Below are 16718 nucleotides of genomic sequence, written 5' to 3'. Positions count from 1 at the left end.
ATTCATCACTGTCATACCTTATAGGGTCCAGAGTTTTCCTGGTTAGGTCAACAGATAAGGACAAACTCTGGGCCCCAGGGCAAAAAAATCCCCCCCCCCCCCCCCACTCTGGGACCTATGGTTGCCACCAGTCTGCTTGCCGTTCTCAGTTATCATCAGGTACTGTATGTGGATGATCAGGGCTTTATTCAGAAAAAGTTTCTTGGGCTACTTTGATTTGCCAAGTGGGCGAGATTTGAATTCCGTGTTTATCTTCATGGACAAACTTGTTGTTCTAACCTACGATGGGTCAGCTTCAAGGGAACGTATCTGCTATTTGTATTTCCAGCTGAGTCCCCTCCTGTTCCATGATTTAACAAGTGATGACCACTCCACTACCATTGTCAACTACCTCCTCACATGAACTGGAAGCCACGTCTCATGTGGCCCACTCATCCACTGGCACATTGAATGTTTCCTCTCCAAGCACGGTGAGGGAACCCCTGTTAATTTTCTCTCATTACTTTATGTAGAGTCAATCACAAACACAATCACATTATTACACATCTATGATTTTACTCCTTGCTTGGACTAACTCATTCTGAGCTCTTTTGTCTCACTGTGTAGTGTTTTTGTGTTATTGTCTTCCCAGTCAAATCCTGTCCTGCACTGGTCAAGCCTCTGAACACCTCAACTCATGTCTCATACCCTGATTCAATCACTGCTGTGATCCCTTCCCAAAATGGTGTAAGTAGCCCTCTCATTCCTATTCCCCATAATATTGTACTATAAGTGTCTTTATTAAATGCTTTAGGTTAACCTGTTAGGGCTAGGGGGCAGTATTGACACGCCCGGATAAACGTACCCAATTTAATCTGGTTACTACTCCTGCCCAGTAACTAGAATATGCATATAATTATTGGCTTTGGATAGAAAACACCCTAAAGTTTCTAAAACTGTTTGAATGGTGTCTATGAGTATAACAGAACTCATATGGCAGGCCAAAACCTGAGAAGATTCCATGCAGGAAGTGGCCTGTCTGACAAATTTTGTTTCATCTTGGCTCTTTTTATTGAAGACTGAGGATCTTTGCAATAACGTGACACTTCCTACGGCTCCCATAGGCTCTCAGAGCCCGGGAAAAAGCTGAACGATATCGAGGCAGGCTCTGGCTGAAACACTTTATCGCTTTTGGCAAGTGGCCGATCAGAGTACTATGGGCTTAGGCGCGTGCCCGAGTCGACCGAATGCTTTATTTTCTTTCGTCTGTTTACCTAAACGCAGATTCCCGGTCGGAATATTATCGCTTTTTTATGAGAAAAATTGCATAAAAATTGATTTTAAACAGCGGTTGACATGCTTCGAAGTACGGTAATGGAATATTTAGAATTTTTTTGTCACGAATTGCGCCGTTGCTCGTCACCCTTATTTACCCTTTCGGATAGTGTCTTGAACGCACGAACAAAACGCTGCTGTTTGGATATAACTATGGATTATTTTGAACCAAACCAACATTTGTTATTGAAGTAGAAGTCCTGGGAGTGCATTCTGACGAAGACAGCAAAGGTAATAACATTTTTCTTATAGTAAATCTGACTTTGATGAGTGCTAAACTTGCTGGGTGTCTAACTAGCTAGCCCTGTGATGCCGGGCTATCTACTGAGAATATTGCAAAATGTGCTTTCACCGAAAAGCTATTTTAAAATCGGACATATCGAGTGCATAGAGGAGTTCTGTATCTATAATTCTTAAAATAATTGTTATGCTTTTTGTGAACGTTTATCGTAAGTAATTTAGTAAATTCACCGGCAGTGTTCGGTGGGAATGCTAGTCACATGCTTGTCACATGCTAATGTAAAAAAGCTGGTTTTTGATATAAATATGAACTTGATTGAACAAAACATGCATGTATTGTATAACATAATGTCCTAGGGTTGTCTTCTGATGAAGATCATCAAAGGTTAGTGCTACATTTAGCTGTGGTTTGGGTTGATGTGACATTATATGCTAGCTTGAAAAATGGGTGTCTGATTATTTCTGGCTGGGTACTCTGCTGACATAATCTAATGTTTTGCTTTCGTTGTAAAGCCTTTTTGAAATCGGACAGTGTGGTTAGATTAACGAGAGTCTTATCTTTAAAATGGTGTAAAATAGTCATATGTTTGAAAAATTGAAGTTTTTGCATTTTTGAGGAATTTGAATAACGCGCCACGGGATTACACTGGCAAGCGTCCCACCTAGCCCATAGAGGTTAAAATAATTACTCTTTGACGATTTTTGAAACACATTTTTGACGTCTCTGTGCGTTACGCACCTATACTGTGGGTCTCCCATCCTCCAGGTCATCTACAAGTCTATGCTAGGTAAAGCTCAGCCTTATCTCAGCTCAATGGTCACCATAACAACACCCACCCGTAGCACGCGCTCCAGCAGGTACATCTCACTGGTCATCCCCAAAGCCAACACCTCCTTTGGCCGCCTTTCCTTCCAGTTCTCTGCTGCCAATGACTGGAACGAATTGCAAAAATCGCTAAAGCCGGAGACTTATTGCTCCCTCACTAACTTAAAACATCAGCTATCTGAGCAGCTAACCGATCGCTGCAGCTGTACACAGCCCATCTGTAAATAGCCCACCCAATCTACCTACCTTATCCTCATATTGTTTTAATTTATATTTTTGCTCTTCTGCACACCAGTATCACTACTTACACATCATCATCTGCTCATCTATCACTCCAGTGTTAATCTGCTAAATTGTGATTACTTTGCTACTACGGCCTATTTATTGCCATACCTCCTCACGCCATTTGCACACACTGTATATAGACTTTCTTTTTTCTTTTGTGTTGACTGTACGCTTGTTTATTCCATGTAACTCTGTGTTGTTGTTTCTGTCGCACTGCTTTGCTTTATTCTTGGCCAGGTCGCAATTGTAAATGAGAACTTGTTCTCAACTGGCCTACCTGGTTAAATAAAGGTGAAATAACAAAAATAAAAAGATCCTAGATCATAATGAATCAGATTACATGGAGAGGGGGACCTGATCCTAGATCATAATGAATCAGATTACGTGGAGAGGGGGACCTGATCCTAGATCATAATGATTCAGATTACATGGAGAGGGGGGACCTGATCCTAGATCATAATGAATCAGATTACGTGGAGAGGGGGACCTGATCCTAGATCATAATGAATCAGATTACATGGAGAGGAGGGGGGGACCTGATCCTAGATCATAATGAATCAGATTACATGGAGAGGAGGGGGGGACCTGATCCTAGATCATAATGAATCAGATTACATGGAGAGGGGGGGACCTGATCCTAGATCATAATGAATCAGATTACATGGAGAGGGGGGACCTGATCCTAGATCATAATGAATCAGATTACATGGAGAGGGGGGACCTGATCCTATATCACAATGAATCAGATTCCATGGAGAGGGGGGACCTGATCCTATATCATAATGAATCAGATTACATGGAGAGGGGGGACCTGATCCTATATCATAATGAATCAGATTACATGGAGAGGGGGGACCTGATCCTATATCATAATGAATCAGATTACATGGAGAGCCGGATATATATAATATACCCTACTATTTTTTTATATTTAATATGCCATAAACTATTGTTTTTTTTAACAGTTTCATTAGTTCATTGTAATTAACTTAATCATTATGACACACCCCTCTCTATTGTCATTGGTTGCACTAATTGCACTGTTTTTCTACATAACCTGGTTCAAGTATTGATGACATCACCCTGAAGAAGGCACAGTGATGCTGAAACGTTGGTAAATACCCAATAAATGACTGGGAGTTTATATATGGAGTGTGGGATTCTCTTTATTTTGATAGTTTATAACTCTTATGTATGTGCCATCTTTTTGTGTTTTTCAGGCAGCCTGGGAAAGAACTGAAAAAACTCACTAAAGAGTCAAGACAGAGACACCAGAAAGACCCAAGAAGACTTGGACGCAGCATCAGAGGACAGAGAGGGATGTTCAGAACTCACTCAGTCTGGTCCGTTGGTGAGGGTAGACTTGGAGGCTGCTTACCTGACATGGAGGAAGTCCCCCCCTCCTCTCCCCTACCTTCCCTATACCCCCCCTCCTCTCCCCTACCTTCCCTATACCCCCCTCCTCTCCCCTACCTTCCCTATAACCCCTCCTCTCCCCTACCTTCCCTATACCCCCTCCTCTCCCCTACGTTCCCTATACCCCCCTCCTCTCCCCTACCTTCCCTATACCCCCCTCCTCTCCCCTACCTTCCCTATACCCCCCTCCTCTCCCCTACCTTCCCTATACCCCCCTCCTCTCTCCTACCTTCCCTATACCCCCCCTCCTCTCCCCTACCTTCCCTATACCCCCTCCTCTCCCCTACCTTCCCTATACCCCCTCCTCTCCCCTATCTTCCCTATACCCCCTCCTCTCCCCTACCTTCCCTATACCCCCTCTCCCCTACCTTCCCTATACCCCCCTCCTCTCCCCTACCTTCCCTATACCCCCTCCTCTCCCCTACCTTCCCTATACCCCCTCCTCTCCCCTACCTTCCCTATACCCCTTCCTCTCCCCTACCTTCCCTATACCCCCTCCTCTCCCCTACCTTCCCTATACTCCCCCCTCTCCCCTACCTTCCCTATACCCCTTCCTCTCCCTACCTTCCCTATACCTCCCCTCCTCTCCCCTACCTTCCCTATACCCCCTCCTCTCCCCTACCTCCCCTATACCCCCCTCCTCTCCCCTACCTTCCCTATACCCCCTCCTCTCCCATACCTTCCCTATACCCCCTCCTCTCCCCTACCTTCCCTATAACCCCTCCTCTCCCCTACCTTCCCTATACCCCCTCTCCTCTCCTCTCCCCTACCTTCCCTATACCCCCCTCCTCTCCCCTACCTTCCCTATACCCCCTCCTCTCCCCTACCTTCCCTATACCCCCTCCTCTCCCCTACCTTCCCTATGCCCCCCCTCCTCTCCCCTACCTTCCCTATACCCCTCTCCTCTCACCTACCTTCCCTATACCCTCTCCTCTCCCTTACCTTTCCTATACCCCCTCCTCTCCCTTACCTTTCCTATACCCCCTCCTCTCCCCTACCTTCCCTATGCCCCCCTCCTCTCCCCTACCTTCCCTATACCCCCCGCCTCTCCTCTATCTTCCCTATGCCCCCCTCCTCTCCCCTACCTTCCCTATACCCCCTCCTCTCCCCTACCTTCCCTATGCCCCCCCTCCTCTCCCCTACCTTCCCTATACCCCCCTCCTCTCCCCTACCTTCCCTATACCCCCTCCTCTCCCCTACCTTCCCTATACCCCCCTCCTCTCCCCTACCTTCCCTATACCCCCTCCTCTCCCCTACCTTCCCTATACCCCCCTCCTCTCCCCTACCTTCCCAATACCCCCTCCTCTCCCCTACCTTCCCTATACCCCTCCTCTCCCCTACCTTCCCTATACCCCCTCCTCTCCCCTACCTTCCCTATACCCCCTCCTCTCCCCTACCTTCCCTATACCCCCCCTCCTCTCCCCTACCTTCCCTATACCCCCACTCCTCTCCCCTACCTTCCCTATACCCCCCTCCTCTCCCCTACCTTCCCTATACCCCCTCCTCTCCCTACCTTCCCTGTACCCCCTCCTCTCCCCTACCTTCCCTTCCCCCCCTCTCCCCTACCTTCCCTTCCCCCCCTCTCCCCTATCTTCCCTATACCCCCCTCCTCTCCCCTACCTTCCCTATACCCCCTCCTCTCCCCTACCTTCCCTATACCCCCTCCTCTCCCCTACCTTCCCTATATCCCCTCCTCTCCCCTACCTTCTCTATACCCCCCCTCCTCTCCCCTACCTTCCCTATACCCCCCTCCTCTCCCCTACCTTCCCTATACCCCCTCCTCTCCCCTACCTTCCCTATACCCCCCTCCTCTCCCCTACCTTCCCTATACCCCCCCTCCTCTCCCCTACCTTCCCTATACCCCCCTCCTCTCCCCTACCTTCCCTATACCTCCCCTCCTCTCCCTACCTTCCCTATACCCCCTCCTCTCCTCTACCTTCCCTATACCCCCCTCCTCTCCCCTACCTTCCCTATACCCCCCTCCTCTCCCCTACCTTCCCTATACCCCCTCCTCTCCCCTACCTTCCCTATACCCCCTCCTCTCCCCTACCTTCCCTATACCCCCTCCTCTCCCCTACCTTCCCTATACCCCCTCCTCTCCCCTACCTTCCCTATACCCCCCTCCTCTCCCCTACCTTCCCTATACCCCCCTCCTCTCCCCTACCTTCCCTATACCTCCCCTCCTCTCCCTACCTTCCCTATACCCCCTCCTCTCCCCTACCTTCCCTATACCCCCTCCTCTCCCCTACCTTCCCTATACCCCCCTCCTCCCCCTACCTTCCCTATACCCCCCTCCTCTCCCCTACCTTCCCTATACCCCCTCCTCTCCCCTACCTTCCCTATACCCCCCTCCTCCCCCTACCTTCCCTATACCCCCCTCCTCTCCCCTACCTTCCCTATACCCCCCTCCTCTCCCCTACCTTCCCTATACCCCCTCCTCTCCCCTACCTTCCCTATACCCCCCTCCTCTCCCCTACCTTCCCTATACCCCCCTCCTCTCCCCTACCTTCCCTATACCCCCTCCTCTCCTCTACCTTCCCTATACCCCCTCCTCTCCCCTACCTTCCCTATACCCCCTCCTCTCCCCTACCTTCCCTATACCCCCTCCTCTCCCCTACCTTCCCTATACCCCCCTCCTCTCCCCTACCTTCCCTATACCCCCCTCCTCTCCCCTACCTTCCCTATACCCCCCATTATGTTGGACCATGTTTATTTGTTTGAATCTTGTCTTTGTTTGTGATCAGGTTAGAAGAGAATGACTCCTCAACCCAAGAGGTCCTGGAGCAGCTGTGATCAGGTTAGAAGATAATGACTCCTCAACCCAAGAGGCCCTGGAGCAGCTGTGATCAGGTTAAAAGAGAATGACTCCTCAACCCAAGAGGCCCTGGAGCAGCTGTGATCAGGTTAGAAGAGAATGACTCCTCAACCCAAGAGGCCCTGGAGCAGCTGTGATCAGGTTAGAAGAGAATGACTCCTCAACCCAAGAGGTCCTGGAGCAGCTGTGATCAGGTTAGAAGAGAATGACTCCTCAACCTAAGAGGCCCTGGAGCAGCTGTGAGAGAGCAGCAGTGTGGAAACATTTGGGGAAATTTAAAGAAGGTTTCCTGGTAAAGAGGATTGACTGTTACGTAAAGGGTCAGAGCCACTGAGTGGACAAAATGTTAAGGATACCTTCCTAACATTGAGTTACGCCTGGTCAGTTTGTCATGGAAAGAAAGGTGTCCTTAATGTTTTGTGGAAATTACATAATAATTATACATTTATGGATTGTTTTATGTAGCCTATTGTTTTCTATTTATTCAACCTGCCATCTACCCACCTGGGGACTGAGGGTTATGAGAGAACCCCCACATCACTAGCTTCTCTTTATTCAACCTGCCATCTACCCACCTGGGGACTAAGGGTTATGAGAGAACCCCCACATCACTAGCTTCTCTTTATTCAACCTGCCATCTACCCACCTGGGGACTGAGGGTTATGAGAGAACCCCCACTTCACTAGCTTCTCTTTATTCAACCTGCCATCTACCCACCTGGGGACTGAGGGTTATGAGAGAACCCCCACATCACTAGCTTCTCTTTATTCAACCTGCCATCTACCCACCTGGGGACTGAGTGTTATGAGAGAACCCCCACATCACTAGCTTCTCTTTATTCAACCTGCCATCTACCCACCTGGGGACTGAGGGTTATGAGAGAACCCCCACATCACTAGCTTCTCTTTATTCAACCTGCCATCTACCCACCTGGGGACTAAGGGTTATGAGAGAACCCCCACATCACTAGCTTCTCTTTATTCAACCTGCCATCTACCCACCTGGGGACTGAGGGTTATGAGAGAACCCCCACTTCACTAGCTTCTCTTTATTCAACCTGCCATCTACCCACCTGGGGACTGAGGGTTATGAGAGAACCCCCACATCACTAGCTTCTCTTTATTCAACCTGCCATCTACCCACCTGGGGACTGAGGGTTATGAGAGAACCCCCACATCACTAGCTTCTCTTTATTCAACCTGCCATCTACCCACCTGGGGACTGAGGGTTATGAGAGAACCCCCACATCACTAGCTTCTCTTTATTCAACCTGCCATCTACCCACCTGGGGACTAAGGGTTATGAGAGAACCCCCACATCACTAGCTTCTCTTTATTCAACCTGCCATCTACCCACCTGGGGACTGAGGGTTATGAGAGAACCCCCACTTCACTAGCTTCTCTTTATTCAACCTGCCATCTACCCACCTGGGGACTGAGGGTTATGAGAGAACCCCCACATCACTAGCTTCTCTTTATTCAACCTGCCATCTACCCACCTGGGGACTGAGGGTTATGAGAGAACCCCCACATCACTAGCTTGAAGGTTCTGCAGCCTTGTAAAGATAAGGAGGGGACGACTGGGAGGCAGGTTGGCATTTATTGTCATGAATCTTGTTCTGGAGGCAGGTTGGCATTTATTGTCATGAATCTTGTTCTGGAGGCAGGTTGGCATTTATTGTCATGAATCTTGCCCTGGAGGCAGGTTGGCATTTATTGTCATGAATATTGTTCTGGAGGCAGGTTGGCATTTATTGTCATGAATCTTGTTCTGGAGGCAGGTTGGCATTTATCAGCAAAGTATTCCCTAGCTGGCACAGGCACAAAGTAATATAATCAGATTTTAATCCTAACCTCAACCACACTGCTAATCCTTCCCTTAAATTAAGACCATAAAACAACATTATTTTCCACAGCCATTTCTGACTTTGCAGCTGACATATCTAGAGGAAATCGCACAGTTCTGCCTCCAGGTCAAGATTCATGACAAACGTCAACATGAGACAGGGAGAAGCAATGTAAAAATCAATAACGAATTTTTTTTCACAATTAACATGCTTTTTCTTGTTTCAAGTATGTTTTATTATGAAAAGTACAATATAACCATGTATACTTGTTCAACTATGGAGCGTATGTCCACATATAATTGTACAATTTGTTTTTCCAACATAAAAGACAAAAAATGATCACATTGGTATTTTAACAGTGTTATTGTAAGAGTTTAAATGTTTAAACAGAGGATACATCTAAAACAGGATAAAACAAGTGCAGTATGTTGTGAGAATGTTACTTTAACGTCGACTCATAACGTCACACTATAACTTCATGGGAGTCTTGTGGAAAGACTGCATGTTGTTTTGGGTGGATTGAGTGACGTCTTCATCAACATTTTGCAGAATATTCCGGTAATATTTTCACCTCGTCGGCTGCAGACATTCATAAGGAGTTCCAGTAGTTTATTTGTCATTTGCAGGTATTAAAAGTAATACATACATTGTAATTCCTTGTTGGATCTCTCTCACATACAGGACAGTACATACCAGAGGAGGCTGCTGAGGGCAGGACGGCTCATAATAATGTCTGGAACAGAGTGAATGAAATGGAACACATGGAAACCACGTGTTTGATACCATTCCACTTATTCCCCTCCAGCCATTACAAGCCTGTCCTCCCTAAATAAGGTCCCACCAACCTCCTGTGGTACAAACACAAACAGTAAAATATATCATAAAAAATGCAAAGTGGTAAAAGATCAGAAAATATTACAAGCCTGTCATGTGTGAGTGTCCAGTGTGTGTCAGTGTTTGTGTGTCAGTGTGTGTGTGTGTGTTCAGTGTGTGTGTGTGTGTGTTCAGTGTGTGTGTGTGTGTGTGTCAGTGTGTGTGTGTGTGTGTCAGTGTGTGTGTTTGTATGTGTGTGTCCAGAGTGTGTGTTTGTATGTGTGTGTCCAGAGTGCGTGTGTGCATGTGTGTATCCAGTGTGTTTGTGTGTGTGTATCCAGTGTGTGTGTGTATCCAGTGTGTGTGTGTGTATCCAGTGTGTGTGTGTGTGTATCCAGTGTGTGTGTGTTAGTGTGTGTGTGTGTGTGTGTGTGTGTGAGTGTGTATCCAGTGTGTTTGTGTGTGTGTATCCAGTGTGTTTGTGTGTGTGTATCCAGTGTGTCAAGTGTGTGTGTGTCAAGCGTGTGTGTGTCCAGTGTGTGTGTGTATCAGTGTGTGTGTGTGTGTGTGTGTGTCAGTGTGTGTGTGTGTGTGTGTTCAGTGTGTGTGTGTGTGTGTGTGTGTGTTTGTGTGTGTGTATCCAGTGTGTGTGTGTGTATCCAGTGTGTTTGTGTGTGAGTGTGTGTGTATCCAGTGTGTTTGTGTGTGTGTGTGTGTGTGTGTATCCAGTGTGTTTGTGTGTGTGTGTGTGTATCCAGTGTGTTTGTGTGTGTGTGTGTGTGTGTCCAGTGAGTGTGTGTGTCCAGTGAGTGTGTGTCCAGTGTGTGTGTGTGTCCAGTGTGTGTGTGTGTGTCCAGTGTCTGTGTGTGTGTGTGTGTGTGTGTGTGTGTGTGTGTGTGTGTGTGTGTGTGTGTGTGTGTTCAGTGTGTGTGTGTGTGTGTGCATTTTGTGTCCAGTGTGTGTGTGTGTGTGTGTCCATTTTGTGTCCAGTGTGTGTGTGTCCATTTTGTTTCCAGTGTGTATGTATCCAGTGTGTGTGTATGTGTGTGTCCTGTGTGTTTGTGTGTGTCCAGTGTGTGTGTGTGTGTGTCCAATGTGTGTGTGTGTGTCCAGTTTGTGTCCAGTGTGTGTGTGTGTGTGTGTGTGTGTGTGTGTGTGTGTGTGTCCAGTGTGTGTGTGTGTGTGTGTGTCCAGTTATTATTTCAGGGACACTGAAGAGCCAACATCATAAACCCTAAACCCTGGATAGAGGGGCTCAGTGAATGTGGAGGTGAATGTGATCAGGTGGGTCAGTGTGTCAGAGGAGGCTCTATAGAAGGACAGAGTGCCGGCTGACCAGTCCAGATATACTCCTACTCTGTGGGGGCTGGAGGAGGGGACGTCTATGGTAGTGGAGTTATTATTGTGACAGGCAATGTATCTGTTGTCATAGCAGAACAGACTCCAGGACTTGTCATTCCATCCAAGCCAACAGTCATTATCCCTTCCTCTCCTGTTGATTCCTTTATATGTCACTCCTATAGCAGCCCCCCCACTCCTCTCCACCTCCCAGTAACAGCGCCCAGTCAGACCCTCTCTACACAGCACCTGTCCCCAGTACTCAAATCTCTCTGGGTGATCAGGATACGGCTGCTTCTCTCTCCTCCATGTCACCTTTCTGTTCTCCTCAGACAGAGAGAGGAGTCTGTTTACTGTGTTTAGGTCCAGTGTGAGATCACAGACATCTGATGGATGAAACCAGACACAATATTAGAAATCATCATTCACATTAGAATGTTAACTCACTTTTCACTAATTCATTTAATGTAGATGTTTCTAGGTATGAAAAGGAGAAGTTAAGGTAACTTGAGACTTGTTGAATGATCATATGTTATACTGTATGGTAATATAATACACACTTATTCACATTAATTACACACACACACACACACACACACACACACACACACATACACACACACACACACACACACACACACACCAACTCTTTGTAAACGTTGGTGTCCCTGATTTCTGCTTCTGTAGAACTACAGATGATATTTAATATGACCAAGTCAGTAATGATGGTGGTCTTTGACTTAACTTGAATTAAGACTTATTCTTAGTCATATTCTTCACAGCAGTCAACACTCACATTTTCTAATCCCAGGTTTCATTCTGTTCTCTCCACCATGTTCCACACTGTAGCGATAAGCAGAAGAACAGACAGTCATTGAGGGATACACCTGAACTCTCACACACACACACACACACACACACACACACACACACACACACACACACACACACACACACACACACACACACACACACACACACACACACACACACACACACACACACACACACACCAACTCTTTGTAAACGTTGGTGTCCCTGATTTCTGCTTCTGTAGAACTACAGATGATATTTAATATGACCAAGTCAGTAATGATGGTGGTCTTTGACTTAACTTGAATTAAGACTTATTCTTAGTCATATTCTTCACAGCAGTCAACACTCACATTTTCTAATCCCAGGTTTCATTCTGTTCTCTCCACCATGTTCCACACTGTAGCGATAAGCAGAAGAACAGACAGTCATTGAGGGATACACCTGAACTCTCACACACACACACACACACACACACACACACACACACACACACACACACACACACACACACACACACACACACACACACACACACACACACACACACACACACACACACAGGTCAAGTGTTGGTAAGAACGTTTTCAGTGTTTGTGTCCAGTGTGTGTGTGTGTGTGTGTGTGTATGTGTCCAGTGTGTGTGTGTGTCCAGTGTGTGTGTGAGTCCAGTGTGTGCGTCAAGTTTGTGTGTCCAGTGTGTGTGAGTTCATTGTGTGTGCGTGTTTCGTGTGTGTGTGTGTCCTGTGTGTGTGTGTCCTGTGTATTTGTCCTGTGTGTGTGTGTGTGTGTGTGTGCCCAGTGTGTGTGTGAGTGTGTGTGTGTGAGGTCAGTGTGTGTGCGTGTCCTGTGTGTGTGTGTGTGTGTCCAGTGTGTGTGTGTGTGTGTCCAGTGTGTGTGTGTGTGTGTGTGTGTGTGTGTGTGTGTCCAGTGTGTGTGTATTTGTCCTGTGTGTGTGTGTGTATTTGTCCTGTGTGTGTGTGTGTGTGTGTGTGTATTTGTCCTGTGTGTGTGTGTGTGTGTTTGTCCTGTGTGTGTGTATTTGTCCTGTGTGTGTGTTTGTGTGTGTATTTGTCCTGTGTGTGTGTATTTGTCCTGTGTGTGTATTTATCCTGTGTGTGTATTTGTCCTGTGTGTGTGTGTGTGTGTGTGTCCTGTGTGTGTGTCCTGTGTGTGTGTGTGTGTGTGTCCTGTGTATGTGTGTGTGTCCTGTGTATGTGTGTGTGTCCTGTGTGTGTGTGTGTCCTGTGTGTGTGTCTGTGTGTGTGTGTGTGTGTGTCTGTGTGTGTGTGTCCTGTGTGTGTGTGTGTGTGTGTGTGTGTGTGTGTGTGTGTGTGTGTGTGTGTGTGTGTGTGTGTGTGTGTGTGTGTGTGTGTGTGTGTGTGTGTCCTGTGTGTGAGTACTGTGTGTGTGTGTGTGAGTCCTGTGTGTGTCAGTGTATGTCCTGTGTGTGTGTGTATGTCCTGTGTGTGTGTGTGTGTCCTGTGTGTGTGTGTGTGCGTGTGTGTCCAGTGTGTGTGTGTGTGTGTGTGTGTGTGTGTGTGTCCTGTGTGTGTGTGTGTGTGTGTCCTGTGTATGTGTGTGTGTCCTGTGTATGTGTGTGTGTCCTGTGTGTGTGTCCTGTGTGTGTGTCTGTGTGTGTGTGTGTGTGGTGTGTGTCCTGTGTGTGTGTCCTGTGTGTGTGTGTGTGTGTGTGTGTATGTATGTCCTGTGTGTGTGTGTGTGTGTGTGTGTGTGTGTGTGTGTGTGTGTGTGTGTGTGTGTGTGTGTGTGTGTGTACTGTGTGTGTGTGTGTGTGTCCTGTGTGTGTGTGTGTGTGTCCTGTGTGTGAGTCCTGTGTGTGTGTGTGAGTACTGTGTGTGTGTGTGTGAGTCCTGTGTGTGTCAGTGTATGTCCTGTGTGTGTGTGTGTGTATGTCCTGTGTGTGTGTGTGTGTGTGTGCGTGTGTGTCCAGTGTGTGTGTGTGTGTGTGTGTCCTGTGTGTGTGTGTGTGTCCTGTGTGTGTGTGTGTGTGTGTCCTGTGTGTGTGTCCATACACACACAAGACAATTACACACGCACACACACACTGGACACACACACACACAGGACACACACACACAGGACACACACACACAGGACACACACACAGGACACACAAACATACAGGACACACACACAGGACACACACAGGACATACAGGACACACACACACGACACACGACACACGACACACGACACACGACACACGACACACACACACACACACACACACACACGACACACACACACGACACACACAGGACACACACCACACACACATGACACACACAGGACGGACACACACACAGGACACACAAACATACAGGACACACACACAGGACACACAAAGGACATACAGGACACACAGGACACACACACACACACACACACACACACACACACAGGACACACACACACACACACAGGACATACACACACACACACACAGGACACATACACACACACAGGACACACACCCAGGACACACACAGGACACACACCCAGGACACACACAGGACACACACACACACACACGACACACACACAAACACACACGACACACACTGGACACACACACACACACACTGGACACACACACACACACTGGACACACACACACACACTGGACAGACACACACACTGGACACACACACACACTGGACACACACACACACTGGACACACACACACTGGACACACACAGTAACATATAACTTTGTCCAAGTGGTGGTAAGAATGTTTGTCTTAACTAGCCTAAAAAGTCAAATATGTCTGATATGAACATTGACATAAACCCTCTACATACTTGAGTTTCTCCAGTCTGCAGTGTGGATCCTCCAGTCCAGCAGAGAGCAGTCTGACTCCTGAGTCTCCTGGGTGATTGTAGCTCAGGTCCAGCTCTCTCAGGTGTGAGGGGTTTGACCTCAGAGCTGAGGCCAGAGAAGCACAGCCTTCCTCTGTGACTCCACAGCCTGACAGCCTGCAAAGAGTCAAATCATATTAAAATCACACTGCTATTCTTTGGTGGTGAAAATAGTGGCAGTATATTTTTTCAACATATTTAGATACATCAGTGTACTGAAACCTTCCATATCTATTCATAAATTAATGTATCATAATATAAATTACAGATTATCAAAGTATTACCTAAAGATAGAAACATATATAATACAAATATTTTAGTAGACTGACCAGACCAGTTTAAAAGCAGTATCAGTCAAAAGACAGACAGTGAGGTATCAGATTAACCTCTTACATCTAGACGTTCCGCTAGCGGAACACCTGCTCCAATATCCAATGATGGGCGTGGCGCGAAATACAAACTCCTCTAAAATCCGAAAACTTCAATTTTTCAAACATATGACTATTTTACAGCATTTTAAAGACAAGACTCTCGTTAATCTAACCACACTGTCCGATTTCAAAAAGGCTTTACAGCGAAAGCAAAACATTAGATTATGTCAGCAGAGTACCCAGCCAGAAATAATCAGACACCCATTTTTCAAGCTAGCATATAATGTCACAAAAAACAAAACCACAGCTAAATGCAGCACTAACCTTTGATGATCTTCATCAGATGACACTCCTAGGACATTATGTTATACAATGCATGCATGTTTTGTTCAATCAAGTTCATATTTATATTAAAAAACAGCTTTTTTACATTAGCATGTGACGTTCAGAACTAGCATACCCCCCGCAAACATCCGGTGAATTTACTAAATTACTCACGATAAACGTTCACAAAAAACATAACAATTATTTTAAGAATCATAGATACAGAACTCCTCTATGCACTCGATATGTCCGATTTTAAAATAGCTTTTCGGTGAAAGCACATTTTGCAATATTCTAAGTACATAGCCCGGCCATCACGGCTAGACATTTAGACACCGACCAAGTTTAGCCCTGACCAAACTCCGATTTACTATTACAAAAGTTTGATTACCTTTGTTGTCTTCGTCAGAATGCACTCCCAGGACTGCTACTTCAATAACAAATGTTGGTTTGGTCCAAAATAATCCATCTTTATATCCAAATAGCGGCGTTTTGTTCGTGCGTTCAAGACACTATCCGAAGCGTAAATAAGGGTCACGAGCATGGCGCAATTCGTGACAAAAGATTTCTAAATATTCCATTACCGTACTTCGAAGCATGTCAACCGCTGTTTAAAATCAATTTTTATGACATTTTTCTCGTAAAAAAGCGATAATATTCCGACCGGGAATCTGCGTTTAGGTAAACAGACGAAAGAAAACAAAGCATTCTGTCGACGCGGGCACGAGCCTGAGTCTCACAGTACTGTAACCAGCCACTACCCAAACGCGCTACTTTTTTTCAGCCAGAGCCTGCAAAGCCACGAGTCAGCTTTTTGCCGCCTTCTGAGAGCCCATGGGAGCCGTAGGAAGTGTCACGTAACAGCAGAGATCCTCTGTAATGGATAGAAATAATCAAGAAGGGCAAGAAATTATCAGACAGGGCACTCCCTGCATGGAATCTTCTCAGGTTTTGGCCTGCCAAATGAGTTCTGTTATACTCACAGACACCATTCAAACAGTTTTAGAAACGTTGGCGTGTTTTCTATCCAAAGCTAATAATTATATGCATATTCTAGTTTCTGGGCAGGAGTAATAATCAGATTAAATCGGGTACGTTTTTTATCCGGCTGTGAAAATACTGCCCCCTAGCCATAACAGGTTAATCTAACCACACTGTCCGATTTCAAAAAGGCTTTACAACGAAAGCAAAACATTACATTATGTCAGCAGAGTACCCAGCCAGAAATAATCAGACACCCATTTTTTAAGCTAGCATATAATGTCACATAAACCCAAACCACAGCTAAATGCAGCACTAACCTTTGATGATCTTCATCAGATGACAACCCTAGGACATTATGTTATACAATACATGCATGTTTTGTTCAATCAAGTTCATATTTATATCAAAAACCAGCTTTTTACATTAGCATGTGACTAGCATGTGACTAGCA

At 46.4% G+C, this 16718-nt stretch overlaps 2 long non-coding RNA genes across 2 annotated transcripts; one reads left to right on the top strand and one right to left on the bottom strand.

The window, feature by feature from the left end:
- The first annotated feature begins 285 nt into the window (after nt 1–285).
- Nucleotides 286–3996, top strand: LOC145876399 (uncharacterized). Its single transcript, XR_014391526.1, has 3 exons — nt 286–470; nt 632–726; nt 3886–3996. It is a non-coding gene; the product is annotated as an uncharacterized LOC145876399 (long non-coding RNA).
- Nucleotides 3997–8950: 4954 nt separating this feature from the next.
- LOC145876375 (uncharacterized) lies at nt 8951–12303 on the bottom strand. Its single transcript, XR_014391522.1, has 2 exons — nt 11690–12303; nt 8951–11279 (listed from the first exon to the last, which is right to left on the bottom strand). It is a non-coding gene; the product is annotated as an uncharacterized LOC145876375 (long non-coding RNA).
- Nucleotides 12304–16718: the final 4415 nt, after the last annotated feature.

Source organism: Salmo salar, unplaced genomic scaffold (assembly GCF_965601325.2).
Source record: "Salmo salar unplaced genomic scaffold, fSalSal1 ptg000587l, whole genome shotgun sequence".
NCBI classification, from domain to species: Eukaryota; Metazoa; Chordata; class Actinopteri; order Salmoniformes; family Salmonidae; genus Salmo; species Salmo salar.
The sequence above is the reverse complement of the archived record's forward strand: the minus strand, read 5'-3'. Positions and strand labels throughout refer to the sequence as shown.